The sequence below is a fragment of the Cavia porcellus genome, unplaced genomic scaffold (genome assembly GCF_034190915.1).
Source record: "Cavia porcellus strain 051 isolate PalLab524CR breed Dunkin Hartley unplaced genomic scaffold, mCavPor4.1 scaffold_34, whole genome shotgun sequence".
Lineage (NCBI taxonomy): Eukaryota > Metazoa > Chordata > Mammalia > Rodentia > Caviidae > Cavia > Cavia porcellus.
In genome coordinates this window covers 15,049,577-15,068,010 of record NW_026947517.1, presented here as the reverse complement: position 1 = coordinate 15,068,010, position 18,434 = coordinate 15,049,577, and the positions used below count along the sequence as shown (strand labels likewise).

The following is an 18,434-nucleotide window of genomic DNA, read 5'->3' as shown; positions in this document are numbered from 1 at the left end:
ATCTGTGAAGTGCACTTATTTCATCTCTAAAGTCTATGTCTGATGTGCTTGGGAGATGGCAGGTGTTATGTGCCTGAAAATGATCTGAAAAATAGTTATCCTCCTTGGTCTTTCTGCTTGGGTTTCTTGTTATCTACATACAATATTTGTGTAGGGAAGCATTTGCTTACCAAAATTATTATCCACTTTGTAAGTTTCAGAATAAATGTAAGAATATTTAGTTAAAGTGTTAATATTTATGTAATTTTAAAATTATTATGCACAGAAATGTACATCAATGAAAACATATTACAGTAGGTTAAAGTGCAATAAAACTATGACATCATTTTTGACAATAATAAATTTTTAAGGTGATAATGAGGATTAAATCAAAAGCTATTTTCATGCAAGGTACGTGTTTTACCACTAAACAACATCCCTAAGTCAGAAAAAATAATGTTTTAAAAATACTTGTATCTATTAACGTATAATGCTATAATGAAGTACAATGCAAGTATTTATGATGGAGTAGAATGTATGATTATTTGAATAGGAAGGTCAGCTAAAAGTACTTCATGTGAAGTATTATGTTTATACTATGTGCTTCATTTTAAACATTTACATTTTTCTTTAGTGAGGACTTAGACTTCACCAGAGAGTATCATTATAATACCATCAAATATGGGTTTCTACTCCTGAAAGTTAAACAAAAACGTTTAATGAAAAAGTAAAGTGTTCAGTAAAATATCAAACCAACAGAAAAAAATTTAAGTTATACTTTGGTGTGCCTGTCTTATCTATCTTCCTTTCAGAGCATTTTGCTACTCTCAAAATTATAAAATTTTACCAACAATATCAATTAGTTCTCACACACCAAAATTTATTTAATTTTTTTCATTTGTCATATGCATAAGAAAATTGATATCTGAAGCAAAAAGACAGTTATATTAAACATCAATCTATATTTAAAGAAATACATATGTGATTTGTTAGAGTCACAGGAAATAAAAATCTCATTATATGTACAATATTACATACTCAGGAAAGAAGTCAGCAGTTCAGATCAAAATTTATGTATGTTTACATTTACTGCAGCATTGTAGATAAAAAAAATCAGTGTAACTACTTACATGTGTTTTTATTTTTCTACCAACATTTCACATCTTCCATAAAAAGTATGACACAATGTATTACGTATTCATTATGAATAAGTTGTGATTTGTATTTATCAAGAAATTTGGTTGGTATAAAATTATAATACAGTAGTGCTACAAAAATTAATAGGGAAACAAAGTTTTTGATTTATGTGTCTACCTTTATGACAAAAATGTGAAAATTTGACATAAGGGAAAATTGGAAGCTTCGTACACAGCTGCTGAGACCTCATGAGACCATGAGGGGTTGTAGCTGCTATTGCCATTAGTCTGCAGGACCCAAAGTCTCAAACCGAGAGGCACCAGCAATTCCACATCTAATTAAGTAGACAGAAATGCCAACAAAACTTGGAGGCAAAAATTCATTTCCATGTCAGGTTTTATTGCTCCGTGGTGATGTTTAATTCATTTTCTTATTGTAAACTCCACTGAGGTTTTTCAATAAGAGTGAAATAGGCCATGAAAGTCTTCTGCTATCACTGTGGAGCTGTTTATTTTCCTTTTAATGCAAAATCTTCAAGCAACACAACTGTTCACCAATTGTTGAATTAATTTTTAATATATTATATAGGAATATGATGCAATATTGTCATCACTAAAAAAGAATGAAGTTCTAATAGGTTCTATCACATGAATGTACCTTGTAAACATCATGTTAAGCGTAACAAATCAATTATGATAGGGGATCTTTTGTATGTTTCCATTAAATGAAATATACAACAGACAGACTTAACCAGACAAAAAAGTATGCTATTATTTTTCCAGGGTTGTATGTTGGAGCTTGTTGAAGGAATTCCATGAGGAAAAAGATGTCCCTGTTAGTGTGCATTTATCTTTTCTTACTGGTAGGTTATATTTGTAATAAAGTTAGATTTTGATAGTGATTGAAGAATCATGGGAACTTACTAAAATTATTCAATTTTCCTTTTAAAATAGATTGTATATCGATGAAAAGTCTAAAAACTAAAAATATTTAATTTCAAAATCATTATAGTATTTTATAATTCTGATTACTTTTATTTATTTATTTAATTTTGGTACTTGGTATCAAACTCATGACCTCAAGCTTGCCAGGCAAGGGCGGTGCCACTGAGCTGTATCCCCATCTGATTAATTCTAAATGATATATAAAGCTCAACAGTGGATAAAATCTCTTTTAAACATGTGGAAGCCATTAACATAAAATACATTGAGTATAATTACCATGAAACTGATAAATATTAAATAAAAATTCTGCCTCATTCTGCACAATCCAACATTTAATGCCTGAGAATTCTACATACTGAATTTTACTGAAGTTATAACAACTATAATTACTTCATAATAAAAATTCATCTAGCAGTTATGTCTGAAGATATTTTTTATACAATAATATACAGCTAAATCTGTTTATTAAAAAGTCACTGTTTCTTGAAAACATCACAGTTACCCTTACCTAACATTATCCACAGATGTAGTAAGGCTCTGTATTGTTTTGATTATCAAGCTACTATTAACTTATGCATAACTAGCGATACCCATATGGAAAAAATGCAGTTTGAGAAATCCTGCTGTGATAATTGAGACATGTTCTGTATTGATCCAGGAAGTACTTGGCTTATAATTTAACATTTTCCAGTTTGATATAACAAAATAAGCATTCACTAAACTGTTCACCTACACAGGGAACCATGATCTTTCAATTACACTGAAGTTTATTGAGGCCATCAATAGTAGTGATTTGTAAGGTCAAGAGGCTCAAACTTCTAACTCTGTGTTGGAGATCTAGTCACAGATTTTGTGGATGAAAATATAAAGGAAAGTAAAGATGTAAAAATTATAATTTATATTTTATGATTTGAAATTGTCTGGAATTTAAATCAACTATTTTTCATAGTATCCTCTTAATGTTTATTAGCTGTAAAAACTGTTTTTCATTCTAGTGAAGTTTCAAAATAACAGGACAGTATACTTTTTTGATTTCTAACATAGGAGAACCCATGTATTTCACTCATTTTCATGCAAAGTACTACTTTTATAACTGATATTGTTTATTTTTAATGCACAGCGGTATTATATTTGGTAGTATTTTTACTTAATTAGCAAAATATCATTGTTAATTTTACTACTTCATTATCAAAAGACTATGATATTAATATTATAAGTAAACACATATACAATCAAACATAAATCAGGAAAAGTTAGTAATAAATGATCCTTAAAGAATCAAATGAATATTGTATTAGTTACTTTTCTTATTGCTGAAACAAAATGCCTGACACCCAAAGTTCAAAGAAGAAAGGTCTATTTGGCTCATGGTTTGTAGAGGCTTCAGTTCATAGTTGGCTGGTTCCAAGGCAGGGTAGCATGGCAGAGGGGCAACTCACAGGAGGAAAAGGTCATGGTGGGCAGAAGACATCAAACAGTGAAGTAAATGAGAAGCAGCTCACAACAAGTACCCTCTTTCTATCTGCTATATCTTATTCAGGCTACCCACCCTTAGCATTCACACCCAAGGTGAGGCATCCTTCATCCTAGCATGGCTCCATGAATCAATCCCAATATCACATCCTTGATGCCAGCAGCACACGTCTTAGATTCATCTGTGTCCCAAAAGCTTAACCTATGACTGCATGAGGATGTGACGTGATGTCTAGGTACGAGCCACAACAAATGTCTGGGAAATTAACACATCAAACAGAAAATAAGCAATAGAATTATAAATGAATTTTAGACTTCTTGACTTTTTGTCTTTTAAGTTATAAAATTTATTAAGTATATATTTAAGAGGCCTCACCACAAACCATATGTACTATCCACCACATGCTTCAATGATTAAATGGTGCTTCAAGTTCAAATACGAAGTTGTTTGTATTATGTTATCAATAATATTAAAAGAGATAAAATACTTTTATTTTTTGTTAAAAATGAGATGTAGACAGACATGAAATGCATAGTATAAAGTTTTCCTTTGGATGTTACATGAAAAATTTAAGAATTTTCTAAATTATTTCTTTTTTTTCTAAGTTATTTCTTAAGGAGTAAATATATCACCTTATCGGTATAAGACTGGATGATATATGAGGATGACTTACCTAACTACATGTTGCTTGATCTTTACAATTTTATTTGTCTCACAAAATCTTTTATTACTGACTCTGAGTTCAATGGCTTTAAATATATATAACAGTCTGAGATTTCTTAAATGCTATCACTGCTTTTATAGGCCATATTCAATTACTTGATACCTTATACTCTCAATCCAGCTTTGTAAATGTCTAGAAAATATTAAAGTTATCATTTCAGTCAAACTATTAGGTTGTATGAAATTTTCTTGAATATAAGATAAATACTTGATTTAGACTTACTGTCTGTATATTTCTTCACAAACTGCAGAAAGGTTTGGACAGCAGACTTGAGAGGAAGCATAAAAGTAATAAATAAAGAACAAATTTTGGCCTTACAATTGATATATTTTGGATTATTTCCAAGGAAATTTTATTTGGACAAAAGTTTTCAGGAGACAGAAGGTCATTAAAATTGCTGAGTTAAAAAAATTACCAATGCAGGAAATTTTATGAAAACGTATCTTTTGTCAGTATATTCACATTATTTAATAAATGAAAACAAATAAAAACTTTACAAAAAGAGTAAAACAACCAGAACTAAGCTCTACTGCTTATTTTTTCTACAGGAAATCCACCTTCTATAACATTGCTCTGGTTCTTATAAATAAAAATAAAATATTATTGTATAAAGGACCTTTGTAATTCATCATGAAAGAATACTTAAAGTAGGAAGTTGACATTAAAAATAAACTATTCTAAACAGTTTTACCCATTGCTTCTTTGGGAATTACATGACATAGCATCGAGCAATAGCTTATCAAAATTGTTTTACCCGCACTAGCAGAAAACTATGTATACTGAAACATTTTTTCTCTTGTGCCCAAAAACTTCACAAGTTCAAATTTTCTATAGTTGTACAGGAACTTAATTCAAACAATTTTTGATAATTATGTATAATAGTGTTCACTTAAATTTGCTTACATAAATGTTCAGTGAAATTAAAAAAGATTTTAAAAGGCAGCAGTCATTGAACAGCTTCCTTATAAATAATTGTGAATAATATCATCTTTATGGAAGAGATCTCACTGTTCGATACTGATGCTACAAATGTTACATGAATTATATTATAGACTTTGAGTTGAAAATTATGAAGTGTAACCATCTTTATTTCCTTAATTTGTTTTCATACTTCTTAAAATAGTTTTAACCCAATGCATTTTATCATAAAATTGATATCATTATTAAAGGGAGTGTCACTAATAAGAAAATGAAAGGGGAATCAGCAGATGAGAAACAGATGTATCAAATCACAGATAGGATAAAATACATATTGAGAATATATACTGACTTGTATCTCGAATATATACAAAGACTTCAAAAGCCAGCATACAACCCCATACATAAATTCAGAAACTATCTGATCATATATTTCACCAAAATAAGAATAATGAATTCTTATCATAACATAAGTGGATGTCAAATTAACTATGATTCCTAAATAAAGACAGGCAAAAATAGTTTTATGTAAACATTTAGATTGATCTATTGGAAATATAATTTAATTTGTTATGGCTGAAATTGCCTTGATGTTTATTAAAAACAAATTACATAGAGGTTAATGAACATTTTAGCAGAGAATGTATATCATCAATATTTGATTATGATAATGATCTGCCAGCCATATACCTACATGTAAACCAATTAGCTGAAACAAGTAAATGATTTACATTTTTGTTTTATATTGGGTATAGCCCAATAAATGTAAAAATATTTTTAAAATGAGTATGTATATTGCAAGTTCTATCTTTGTGGGAATTTTCAGGATTTAAAATATATGTTTTGGAAATGTTGATCGAAATAAGGTCAAAAATTATTTTAAGTGTGCTGCTTTTGTGAGTTACCTACCACTCTGAATAGTAAATGTTTAGGCAGATGGTTATTCTTCATAGAAAATATTCCAAACTAATTGTGAAAACTACTTTTATTCATGAAGTAATAAACTTAATATGTAGATATAAACTGAAATAAAATCTAGCTCGTTATTTATGTTTTTATTTCTGACATTAATTTTATTACAGTTCATTAACTGTCACTTAAACCTACCCAGATTAAGATACTGTTTTTCAACAAAACATATATTCAGAAAGCGATAGCAGACTAAATTAGGTAACCACCACAGGCTGATCCAGGAATTCCATCCAAACCATCAAGTACATGGTGCTGTGAGGTTACAGGAAAACCATGGAAAGTGTGAGACAGAATTTGAACAAGGTAGGAATTTAAGTGATTACAAATAGGGAAGAAAGAAGTAAAATTATCCCTATTTACAGATGATTTAATTCTTTAGCAAAAATCTGCATCAGAATTCTTTCAGTGCTTATAAATTAATTCAATGAAGAGGCAGGATATAAAATTAATACATGAAATCAATTGCATCCCTGCATGCTAATAAACAATATGCTAAGAAAAAAATCAAGAAATAATTTCAGTCATGATAGCTTTGAATTATGTACCTTGGAGTTAACCTACCCAGGAAGTTGAAGTCATTTAAACTAAAACTTACAGAACTCTGAAGAACAAAACTGAAGCTGACTTTAGAAAATGGAAAAACTAAACTAAAAGAAAACTGAAATGAATTGTTACATTATTAAAATGAACATATTACCAATAATTGTGTGTAGATTCAGTGCAAACACTATTAAAATACTAACATTGATTTTCGCAGCACTAGATAAAAGATATTAAATTTCATTTGGGAACAGAAAATAATCCTGAATTTAATCTGGGATGGAAAAAACAAAGGACAGCTAAATCTCAAGATAAAAGACCAAGGCTGAAGGCATCACTATGCTGAAATTCAAGCCATACTGCAGAGTCAATACAATGGTAAAAAGTATTACATGGAACTAGCATGAAAACAGGAATGGAGACGAGTGGAGTAGGAGAGAAGACAGAGAAATAAACCCAAAGGGCCATAGCTGTTTGATTTTCAACAAAAGTGCTACAACACATGCTAGACAAAAGACGATGTCTGAAAGAAGAATCTACTGATAGAATTTTTAGGGTCTCCTATGTAAGTAGTCACATCATCTGCAAATACTTTCCTATTCATAGCACACTTACTTCCTGATGTAAACTGCCTGGCCTGGCTAAATTTTAAGCACTATATTGAACAGGTGTGTGGAAAATGCATACACTCTTCTCCTTCCCAATTGTCGATGAAAATTTCATTGTGGGGTTACAATGTATGGCTTTTATCAGTTTGAGGTAAAATATTTCTGCAGCTTCAAGGTTTTTAGTTATTAACATATGTTGTATTTTGGTGAAAGTTTTGTTCTGTGTCACTGAGATGCTCACTTGTATATACATGCATGTGTATACATATCTGAATTATGTATATATTATTTAAAACATATTTTATGTACTTGACAATGTATATATAATACATATATTTATATGTATATAAGTATAAATTCTATATAGCCCAATTAAAAGCATTGATTTTACTTTGTGCTATGACTTTTGCCTTTGTTATTAAAAGTTTGGTGATTGTTATTCAAGAATTTTTACTTTTAACTGCTATTCATAAGAAGATTTTGACATTGGGAAACTTTTTAGGAAATTCAGTAATTATAAGACTTTGGCCATAATATATTAGGAAATTCAGTAATTATAAGACTTTGACCATAATATTTCCAAAACTATATATGTGGGTCAAAAATACAATTTAATTTATAAATTTCAATTCTTATACTCTAAATAGTAACCAAAGTGTACATAGTAACCATAGGTAAAGTTCACATTACACTTCAAAGAAAACCCCCAATTAAACTATCAGTTGGGCCATACTTACTTTGAATACCCTGGAGGAGAATTCTTCCTTATCCCCTCTACCTTCTGGTGGAGTCTGACATCCCTTGGTCCTTGGCAATATACTATATCTCCAGTCTTTGCAAGACATTCTTTTAGTATCCTTGTATCCCATATTCCTACCTTTTCCTTTAAAGACATGTATATTTGGATCGAGGGCACACTTTAAATTCAGGGTGATCTTATTCTGAGATTCTTATTTATGTCTCCAAACACTGTCTTTTTTTCCAAACTGAGATCATATTCACAGGTTCCTTGGATGGAGAGGATATACCTCTCTGGGAGTCACTATTAAAGATGCTACTCATACCAGCTTTTCTGAAAGTAACTACTATGCAGAGTTCCTGAGATATTTTCAAGAAAAATATTTAATTGATTAAAGAAATAGCTTCCTAAAGATTTGTTTCACGTTCTGTCTTCTCATATTCTGTCCCCTCCTCTGTCTCTTTCTCTTCATCCTTTCTCTTACCATTTCTCATTTCTCCAAACACACACACACACACACACACACACACACACACACACACACACACAATTCCAGTGTATTATTTTATATAGTATATTATGTTATTATTGTATCATTTTAATTCCATTTATTTAGCTGTATGTCACATATATCAGTAACTTTTTAAAAATAACTTTACTAATTTCTCTGGAAATATAATTTACGTGTGCAGGTACAAAACTGGAATAGCAAGAAAATCTTATGCCAAGCTAGAATGATGACAAAAGTTCTGAAATTTGAGTAACATCTAATTTTTAATTAGTTATTTCTTTTTATGTTAACAACAAAATTTAAAGTATAAGCATAGGCATTTATAGCTCCTATTGATATGAGAAGACATTGCAATTAACAAGATTGCAGTTTTAGTAAGATCAAATGGCAGGTAGGACCCAGGTAAGCAGGAGGACCATGCATGTGACTTCATACTCTAATTTCATCAGTTGCAAACGTACTTTCAAGATCACTTCATACACCAAATCGTTCCTAACTTACAAGTCATCCTACAGTCATCCTGGCTTGATCTCTGTTGGGTCAACCCATTACTACTTTATAGATCACCTTTTCTTTGAAAAATGACTTCATCCTATCGTACATCCTCAGATGTACATCCTCTGCCTGCCATTTGGAATAGATGCATTCTCTAAGTTTAAAATGTGCTTTATAAAATTGATGGCTTTCCAAACATAAGTGTTCCTATAAGATACTTTATGCTTGATACTAAGACAAGATGTGATTCCAATAGATAGGAGAATTTCCAACCAATGAAAAGAAGAAATATTAGGGAAGGAAAGTTTCTTTTTTTAACATAGCAAACAACAATATCATTGATACACATTTCTATAGTAACCTTTTTCTTTAAAATTATTTTCTTAATAAAAGTTTTTGGTATGTAATGCAAATGTTTCTTTACAGGTCTTGGCAAATGTCATTTGGATAGAACAAATATCACTTTATTTCATATTTTGAAGGACATTTAGTGACATGGATACAGCAAGCTATTTTTAACTGTTCACTATTAAAATTTTAACTAAAAGAGTATAGTTCAAATTTAAAATAAGACCTATAGCTACTTACAAGACTACACGCTTTGAAAAGTTTAGAAGATCGGATGATTTTTATTTTAGACACTAAGCTATTAAAATAATAGTAGCATATGTGATTTGGGTAGAGAGTGCACACAAGAGAGATAGAGACAGAAAGACAGAGACAAATAAATTTCTTCTTTACTATAAATAATACTTCAAGATATATGTCAGTCATTTCAATTTTCTAGAAATATTATGATATATTGCACATTACATTTAACCTCAGCCTTTCAGATATAATTCATCAAATGATGACAAAGTCTCAGTTTTGTTTTGTTTTGTTTTGTTTTGTTTTGTTTTGTTTTGTTTTGTTTTGTGAAACAGAGTATGTAGCCCAGAACTTGTTACATAGTCCAGTGGTGTCACTGTGGCTTATTTCAATTATCTTGCCTCAGCCTCCTCAGTGCTGGTGTTAGAGGAATGTACCATTATGCCCATCTCAGTCTCACATGTGAAATAAAAATATTATTACTGTATCAGAAAACTACTCAATTTTTTTCCTAAATGGCTCCTTTACTTCATTTTATCAAGATATTTTACTGAGATTGATATTATTGAAAGATAGTTACACACCAAATAAAATTATCAGAATAATTTTAAATTTAAATACATATTAAGTTACTGTGATCATTAATCATGATATATGGACTTGAATGGATTATCAGCTCCACATAAAAATGTAAACATTATGTGCTGCAACTATATACTAATAAAAATAAACATCTAGGGATTTGTAAAACAGTTTTTGTAGTGTCCGTGGATGTTTGATGTAAAGGACAGCAAGCTGGGGGGAGCAGATCCACCTTGGATGTGATTGGCATCAACCAATAGGATTGTAGCTTGAAGAGAATAAAAAGGGAAAGAAAAAGGAATTGGTCCCATTTTGGAAAACATACTGACTTTGTCTTAACTTTGGATATGATCTGTAGTGTCTTCACCTCTCAATGTAAATTCACACCTGTGACTCTAGACTGAACTTCCAGGGCTCTAGGTTTGGGATGGTGCTGTGTTATTAATATTTCTTTTTCTGGCACTTTCATCCTCTTGGACTTCAGAGATATCGGACCTTCCAGCTCTCCATGGTACAGATGGTCATTGTGAATTTTCTGCTTCTGATCTTTCAAGCCTACTTGATAAATCTCTATTCTGTTCCTCTAGAGAACTTTAACTAATACACTTAAATATTATTATTGTAAAGAAATGTAACAAAATAGGATTTGGTAAATTAGTTTAGTAAATTGAATCAAATCAAGGTATACACATGCGAAGGTTGTTAGAATGTCACATTCTTAATTATTCAGAAATTAATTATTAATCTTCAGCTAAAGTAAATTGAATTGCAAAATGTAAAGAATACTTTCCTTGACCAAATAATTGTATTGATGTTTTATACAGTCCATTCAAAAATAAACTTCCTAACCTTGGCATGTATGAAAGCAAGTGCATATATAAGTTATATAGCAATGATTCAGTTAATAAGGTAGAGACTGTAAAATCTGAAAATAATGCTGTGTTTATTCAACAGATATTGGCATGAAATAGCACACTACACTAAAATATAATGTACTCCTTTAAAGTCACAGTTCAGAGTTCGATGCCTTGGGCCTTCTCTGAGTTTTCCTTAAAGTTTAACTAACTTCTGCCACTTTGTGGTGAAACCACACGTATCTACTTTAAGTGGATGTTCTCAGTTTTGTTCTTAGAGTCCTAAGGTCCTTAAGATGATAGGAAAATGCAACCTGAACTTTTTAAGCTTTTATAAGTATAGTTATTTTGTTGAGTTACATAACTGTGGGAGACAGGGTATTTAGGGCTTAAACTATAAAAACAGGCTTTTATAGGCATTTTTCTGACCATAATTGGAATTCGCTGTTTTACACAACTTGCTGGTGCTCTAGGAGTGTAACCGAAGCAAACTTTGGTGGAACAACCTCTTCTACATGTTTGTAATCGACATAATGATAACATTTTTTTCCCCATAAGAAGCGGAATGAAGTCGCAGACAGCTTCATAACCTTTTTTTTTTCTCAGAAACCTTAAGGAAATAAAGACAACATACAGAGCATAAGCTATATACTTACATACAGATAAGAAGAAAATTGATGGCACATTTATATATAAAAATAAAGCATGCGTACTGCTGAATTATGCCCCAAAATCATTCTTGCTTTGAGAGTGGTGCCAACATACTGTAATCTCAACTACTTAACAGCCTAAATCAGGAGGGTTTCAAGTTCCAGGGCAATCTGGATTGGTCTCAAAATTAAACAAATTAAGAGCATTTGATACTCTGCTGTATGGTCCTATCTCTGCTAGTATAAAAAAGAAAGGAAAGGGCTAGGGATTTAGCTTAGCGGCATAGCGAGAAAAAAAATAGCTTTTATACAGGGGATCAAACTCGAGACCTGGTGCCTACCAGGCAGGCACTTATGCTGCTGAGCTAAATCTCCAGCCCCCTGATTTATATCTTTGGTGAATTTGTCAGTCATGCTTTGTTGATTTTGGTCAGATCTTATTTGATTCTTCTTTAAACACACTGGCCAGTTTGTCAGTTCCACTCCCATTTTAGGAGCTTACAAAGTTTCTTTGCTTCCATTTTAACCATTTGTGCAGATTAGCTATTTGGTGGTTTTTTTTTTTTTTTTTTTCCTCTCCAGGAGTCTCCCTTGTGTCACCTTGGAAAAATTGAGAGTCAGTAAGTTTGTGATCTCAGAAATTCATATGGTTACAATCTACTCATGAGTATGGGCATACTGGGAAGTGGAATCTTTGGAGGTTATACGTTAATGTGAAGTTATAAAAGTGGTGCCAAAGAGTGAGAGTGCTGTCCTCGTAGGAAAAGGAGGAGCGATCATAGCTCCTTCCTCCCCCATGTAAAGACACAGAAAGAAAGTTCTGTAAGCCAGGGTGAAGCCTCACCAGAATCAATCAGTATTTTGCCCCCAGAATCCCCAATATAGGGACAGCAAGAAACTGTCTCTTGTTTATATACCTTGCCTAAAAAATATTTGATATGATAGTCCAAACAGATTAAAATACTTCATATAAATTTCAAAGGAAATTGTGGAGAAAAAAATAAAGGGAAAGAGAGTATAGAAAGAACAATATGCCTGCTGGGCTTGTTGGTATAGACCTGTAATCCTAGCACTCAGGAGGCTTTGGCAGGAGAGTGTCTGGGAACTTGAGGCCAGTCAGTGCTACAAAGTGAGTTCAAGGACAGCCTGAACTGCATAGTGGGATCCTGTCTCATATAAACAATCCAACAAAAATCAAAAACAAACTGCATTCTTTTTATACTTAAAATTGAAGAATAAAAATCAAACTAATTTATATTAATCTTTGAGAAGAAAGGATAGGCAGCCAGACATATCCAGTTCTTTCATTTTGCTTAGAGGCATTAACTTTTAAATATGATCCAACCTGGAAAGAGAAGTGAATCTGCAAAGATGGTAACAGATGAAACACAGTATGTTTTGGGAGAATTTAAATGAGGGAAAAATATTGTGACATAAATAGTGCACCTGAAAAACAAAGTCTAACATGACTTTTATAAAGCAGGTGTTAAAGACTTGTGTGGTATAGAATGACAACTGGAAATTTTATGGTAAAGTTGGTGTACATTATCATTTAAGGTAAGTAAAATACAATCATTAATAATTTTATTTTACACACAGGTATGATCAGAATGTAACAGCTTGGTCAGAAGCATGGATGTGCTATTTAACTAGTTAGTTTTCATGACTAAAATTTTCTCTATAAGAAATATTTCAGCCCTTCCCAAATTATCCTTTCCAGATTACTAAAAATTCTTTTTCTTAGGGACAACACAATGGCACTGTCAGATATTTTATCATGGCCACTTATTCCTGTTTCCAATGTAGGTTTTCTATATTTTTAACTCTGGCTTGAGAGAGTTATTCCACAAAAAAAAAAGTCTTCAGACTCACTTTCCTTTTAGTTTACGACCTAAGAATTCAAATTTTCAGGAGGGATATGTGGTTCAAGCTAGAGACTTGCCTTGAGGATATTTTTTCTCCATTAAAGTAAGAAAAATTATAATATATATAAAACTTCTTTCATGGTTTCTGCTTTAGGCCTGAGGTTCTTTTTGATCCTGGGAAGAATATATGATAATTTTCATGGTTGCTTCAAATTTTGACACTCCCATTTTACACATAAAGGAACTGAATTGAAAATGAATAAATTATTTAAATATACACTGGTTTTTAATTATAAATGTTTTGTTGAAAGTTACATAAAAAGTCACTAAATTTATTCTTATCATTGAGATAAAAGGGTATCTGTCAGAGGTTGAAGATTATATAAAGGTTCCAAGATAATTATGTTCAAAACATTTGCCATGTATTGAAAAAGTTTGTTTAATATACTTAATTAATGAATATGTTTAATATGCTTAATTAATATGTTTAATTCACATTAGTGAATTATTTATATGAAGTATTTTTTTTCTTTTGAGAATCAATATTTTACAATCACTCCATATCAAGTGAGTATTCTTCCAAACCACAGCTAATAAAATTGTATTTCTCAATTACATAAAAGGTTCAAAGTCTATATCTTAATTTGCTTATCTTGCTTTAGTATTTTACATTTAAATACCGTTATATTTTCCTCAAAATACCATGTTTCTTTCATGAACCCTGTATATCATAGGCAAAAACTTTTGTTTGCAGAAATTTGGATGAATAATTATGATCTGATTAAAATGTAAAGTCTTCAGAGATTCTGTTAATCACACTCCTGTTGATTTTCTGTTTGTGCAAGTGAGTGAAATGTCTTTCATCATCCTATAACTGGGTAGCAATGCATTTTCCCTGTGTGTAAAATGTACAAATTTAGAAGACAGGTCACATTTAGTGCCACATCATGGTCACCAAAATAATTACTTGGCAGTTTCCCTTTAGGATTCTTCTGTATAAAATTGCATAGATTCCCCGAGCCCAGCCGCGCCTAGCCATCAGCGTGCAGAGGAGGAGTTGGGTGGATCCGGAGTGCCTGCAGAAGCCCCTTCCTTTGTCTGGAGGACTGAATACTTCTGCAAGCAGGGAGGGATCGCAGGTTCCTGAGGCACCTCGGCCTGTGGTGAGTGCCCAGCACAGTCTACCCAAATCTCAGACTGTTCCGGACCCCCCAGGCTTCTGGGTGCAGTGAAGTAGAGCAGTGGGTTAGAGGCAACTACAGCCGCCTCCCCATCCCGGCTACACCTGGAGGTCTGCGGAGCTCACGACGGGTGGGTGGGCCTACACTATCCCCCGAGCTCAGCCACGCCTAGCCATTGGCCTGCAGAGGAGGAGCTGGGAGGATCCAGAGTGCCTGCAGAAGCCCCTTCCTTTGTCTGGAGGACTGTGGATATCTCTGCAAGCAGGGAGGGATCACAGGCTCCTGAGGCACTGCGGCCTGTGGTGAGTACCCTAACCCGGCTGTGATTGAAGAGCTGTGGATGTCCCAAGGGGCAGGTGGGTGCACAGTGTCCCTGAGGCCCAGCTTGTCTGGAACTGCAGAGTTCTGAACAAGCAGAGGAGGGCCATTGGTTCTGCAGGCCCAATGGCTTGGGGTAGACTGGTGCCAGAGTCTCAGTAGCTGCAAACATACAAGGGGATTTTCAACAGATCCTGAGGAAGCTTTCAAATAACACTTGAAACACAGAAATATAGGAAAATGACAAAACGAAAGACCAAATTACAACCTCAAACCTCCAGCCCATCTCAGGAAACCCTAGGAGGAATGTATTTAGAAGAAAATATATCCCATCCTCCTCATATATCAGATACAATAGCTACTGAAGTTGACAAGCAACTCCAGGAAGCCTTAAAGAAATTCAAACTTGAAATAATATCCCAGATAAAAGAAGAAATGATTAAAGAAATGAAAGAGATTCTAAATATATCTAAAGAAAACACAGATAAAAAATTGGAGGAACTAAACAAAAAGATAGAATCCCTAGATGAGCAATATAAGAAACAAACAGAATACATAATGCAGATGCACAGAGATATACAAGAAATAAAAAACTCCACTGAAAGTTGTAAAAACCGCCTTAGTGAAAGTGAAGATAGAATTTCAGACCTTGAAGACAGGATCGCAGCTACTGAACAGGAAAGGAAAGATCTTTCAAAAATAACAAGGAATCAGGAAACAACAATTCAACAACTGCAAGATGATGCAAAGAAGAATAACATAAGAATGATAGGGATTAATGAAAAAGAAGGAGACAACATAAAGGATATCAAGAGGATATTCAGAGAAGTAATAGCTGAAAATTTCCCAAGTATGAGATCAGAAACTGACATCAGGATCAGTGAAGCATATAGAACTCCAAATAGTCATAACCAAAATAAAACTACACCCAGACATATAATAATCACCATCTCAGAAATCCAACACAAGAATAGATTATTAAAAGCAGTCAGAGAGAAAAGACAGATCACTTATAAAGGAAAACCTATCAGAATCACAGCAGACTTCTCATCACAAACAATAAAGTCAAGAAGAGCATGGAGTGAAGTATTCCAGATTCTAAAGCAAAATGATTTCCAACCTAGACTGATATATCCTGCAAAACTATCATTTAAAATAGATGGTGAAATACGATACTTCCATGACAAAGAACAGCTGAAGAACTTCATGAACACCAAACCAACTCTGCAAAAAATATTGAAAGACAGTTTAGATACACAAAGGAAAAAACCACTAAGCAAAGCAAATAATTAAACAGAACAGAAAGATAAAGATGCAACAGCAGAGAGATAAGATTCCTACAATTAACCAACATTTAATAGTAATAACCATTAATGTAAATGGTCTCAATGCACCAACGAAAAGAAACAGACTAGCAGAATGGATCAAGAAACAAAATCCAACCATCTGCTGTTTACAGGAAACCCATCTAACCCAGAAGGATACTCACAGACTGAAAGTCAAAGGATGCAAAACAATTCTTCATGCAGCAGGAATCCAGAAAAAGGCAGGAGTAGCCATTCTGTTTGCAGACAACGTGAACTTTAAACCAACAATGACCATAAAGGATAAAGAAGGTCACTACATACTCGTAAGGGGAAAACTGCAAGAGGAAGAGATAACTATCTTAAATATATACGCACCAAACTCCAGAGCACCCAGTTATATAAAACAATTATTAACAGAAATGAAAACTCAAATTATCAGTAACACAATTGGTAACAGGAGACCTTAATACGCCTTTGACACCAAGGGACAGATCAACCAGACAGAAAATGAGCACAGAAATAACAGAACTGAATCATACCTGTGAACAAATGGGTTTGATAGACATATACAGAATGTTCCACCAAACAACATCAGAATACACATTCTTCTCAGCAGTACATGGATCATTTTCTAAAATAGACCATATATTAGCTCACAGAACATATTTAAACAAGTGCAAAAGAGCTGAAATCATCCCTTGCATGTTATAGGATCATAGCGCTCTGAAATTAGAAATTAACGATAAAAGATACTGCAAAAATCCCACAAACACATGGAAACTGAATAACACACTCTTGAGTAATCAGTGGGTCACAGAAGAAATTAAAGAAGAAATCAAACAATACCTAAAAGAAAATGAAAATGCAGATACAACTTACTGGAATCTGTGGGATGCAATGAAAGCCGTCCTGAGAGGAAAATTTATTGCACTGAGTTCCCACATCAGGAAAACAGAATGAGTACAAATAAATAACTTGATGCTACAACTCAAACAGCTAGAAAAAGAAGAGCAAGTCAAGCCCAAAGCCAAAAGAAGAGAGGAAATTATAAAAATTTCCTCTGAGCAGAAATGAATGCAATACATACTAGGAAAACAATCCAAAGGATCAACAAATCAAAGAGTTGGTTCTTTGAAAGAATAAATAAAATCGATAAGCCCCTAGCCAACCTTATTTAAAAAAGGGAAGAAAAAGCTCAAATTCATGCAATTAGAAATGAAAAAGGAGAAATCACTATAGACCCAATAGAAATACAGAAGATCATCAACACCTATTTCGAAAACCTCTACTCTCAAAAGTTTGATAACACAGAAGAAATAGACAGATTCTTAGAAGCATATGAAGTGCCAAAGCTAGATCAAGAGGGTGTAAAACTGTTGAATAACCCAATCTCTGTTACTGAAATTGAAAATGTAATTAAGTCCTTACCCACCAAGAAGAGCCCAGGCCCAGATGGATTCACTGCAGAATTCTACAAGAAATACAAAGAAGACCTAATGCTGACACCCCTCAAACTATTCAATGAAATTGAAAAGGAAGCAATCCTTTGTGGGGGATGAGGTGTCACTTTGTAGGCCCCAACCCTCTAACCTGCAATATACAATAGCCCCTGGTATGCGAGACAGAGGTAGGACAGGAATGCCTGTTCTCAGTGAGATCTCTCACCCTCTGGAAACCATACTGTGAGCTGGCTTTGTTTTGCAGAAGTCTTGAGGAAGTGGCTGGCCACCCTTTGTGACACTAACAGCAGACAAATTAACAACATTCTTGAGCTAATGAATTTCTTCCTGGGCTAGAGAAGTTAGGAGAACTGTTTGTGATTATTTACTTCACTTAGATAGTTTAGAATAAACATTGTAGTCTGTCACATTGTAGCTTGTCACAAAGAATGCCTTTTCACTACTTAATTGTCTGGGCTCTGTGAACTGATCCGGTTTACTATATATGAATCTTAAAATAAAGATTGTGCGTGCAGTGCAGTGCAATGCGGTGCAGGCAGTAAAAGTGCCGTGTGTCTCCTGTCTTCCTTTCCGAGCGCTGCACCCCCC

The 18,434-nt window shown here is 33.1% G+C and overlaps 1 protein-coding gene across 9 annotated transcripts in view; it reads right to left on the bottom strand.

The window, feature by feature from the left end:
* Nucleotides 1–18,434, bottom strand: part of LOC106026840 (histone H1.8-like) — a 123,401-nt gene that overhangs the window by 78,285 nt on the left and 26,682 nt on the right. For 2 of the 9 annotated variants that reach the window (XR_010045533.1, XR_010045534.1), the window contains one exon: nt 3,610–3,789. The exons of the other annotated variants lie outside the window; for them this stretch is intronic. The gene's annotated coding sequence lies outside the window, so the exon portion shown is untranslated. The remainder of the gene's footprint in view (nt 1–3,609; nt 3,790–18,434) is intronic. 9 annotated transcript variants of the gene reach the window in all.